The following is a 2,062-nucleotide window of genomic DNA, read 5'->3' on the forward strand; positions in this document are numbered from 1 at the left end:
TGTTTTAAGCAATTTCTGATGATCGCACGTTTGAATAATTCTCAGCACAGAATGGAAGCTCTCCAGCGAATGCAGCAATAAACAATAACACCGAATCCAGACTAGAGGCGGCCCCACAAGATTGTGGACGGCTGTGATTCCGGTCTACCCATGAGGAACGAATCAACAAATCACAACAACACAGCATGAATCTAGTCTGACCGTAGTGCCTGCAATTATTTTCTAGTTACTATCATGACATACCATACATCGTCCAGCATTCAAAAGACAAAGACAGTTGCACAGTGTATTCTATCAATTACAAAAGATAAGATACTCACTGTAACACCAGTAGCCCCATGTGTACAAACAATATAACTGATTCCCTTCTGTTGAACATGTTGGATTGTGTATTGTCCGAGTCAGGGTCCTTTTTATTCTACTGTAACTTTGGAAGTTGTGTTACCAATGCTTACTGTTTATTTGATACCAATTTGGTAATACAATTCATAAAAACAACAAGGTTTGGGTTTGTTCTTCAGATGTTAACATGTAAGCTCAATAATGAACTCCAGCTCAACCAACCATATTGTCTGTATCTAAGTAATCATCTTGAAATATGACATTAATAATTGTAATATACACACATCTTATTGTGAGGTTGATTTCACATACACTACTTCGACATTAGCTTGTCTACATACTTGAGCATAGCCAATTTAAATTAACCTTAGCAATGCATACAGTTCCTACCTACATAATAATCATCTCTCTAAGTTACAAGGATGACCTTATTTTATCAACCTCAAACAGAAGTCGTTTGTTGTACAGTATTATCCCACTTAACGCTTAACACTTGTCTATTTCGTTTTAACCTTTATAAATATAGTCTATGATTTTAACTTGGAGGCTACTATTAGCATCGTTAGCACCGATGTAGCTACCACTCGCTTACACGCTAACCCAAGCCTTAACATTAATTACGTAGCTGATTAAAATAATTAACACATCATTAAATACTCGAATTTCACTTACCGCAAAACCGCATTTATGCACAGTCTGTTTCAACCGCAGAGCGAGTCACAATAGTCCGATATATAAGCATGAAGAACAAACAAACACGGCCGGGGGCAAGTTGTGTTCCCTGGATGAGCTGAACAGGCAGAGTGCCTGTAGCTTCACGGAGCAGCTAGCAGAGAGACAAGAAGCTAACAGCAGCAGTCACTTCACAGAGCCGTCACTCAATGTGACCACGCCCTAATTTATGCAAAAACTTTAAGACCTAATATAAATAAAAGGGTCGTGTTAGAAAAAAATAAACTCACAGATCCATAATCATGAAGGTGGAATCTAACTATATTCATAATAATATTTATTGCATCCATGGGTAGAAACATGTTTTTTTCTGCTGTAAAGTTGGGCATTTTAACATGGGGATCTATGGAAATTGCTCCTTTCTGCAGTCAGTCCCTATCGGCCAATATATGAACTGCAGTGTGTGCCACTTCCGTATTGGCGTCCCGGCTCTTCCACAGAGTTTGCCGCTTGGTATGAACTCTCAGACGCAGTATGACAGTGTTCCACTATCTGAGCTAGAGGTATTATGCACGACTGACATTATGACACTACCAAAGAAACATGCATGCTCTGTTATCTGGTTCTATCAAGCTCAAGAAAATGAAAATGTCAGCGGTTATTATTGGGCTGGTCAAATGGCTAATTCAGTTTCCCTTCCCCATCTTTGCCTTATTCTTCCCTCTCATCTCATTTCAGCAGCTCTCTTTCTCATATTCATACATTCCTGTCTTTTTATTTCTTTTCATGAGTGAAATTAGTTTTATATTCTTGACGGGTGAATCATATCTTCTGCTGAACAAAGATGTTTGTGTTTCAAATGAATCTAGACTAAAAAGCTCATACTTGGATGTCTGTGTTTTCGAGAATAATGTGTTTTCAAATGTGTGGGTCTGTGTGTACTGCACTGTAAAACAACATCCAAACAAACAGCTGCAATACATTTCTGTTCTAATACACTGCTTTGAAATGAGATAAGAGCTAATTAACCAATCAGAGCGCTTTGATC

Source organism: Notothenia coriiceps, unplaced genomic scaffold (genome assembly GCF_000735185.1).
Source record: "Notothenia coriiceps isolate Sejong01 unplaced genomic scaffold, NC01 NC01_scaffold00011599, whole genome shotgun sequence".
NCBI lineage: Eukaryota > Metazoa > Chordata > Actinopteri > Perciformes > Nototheniidae > Notothenia > Notothenia coriiceps.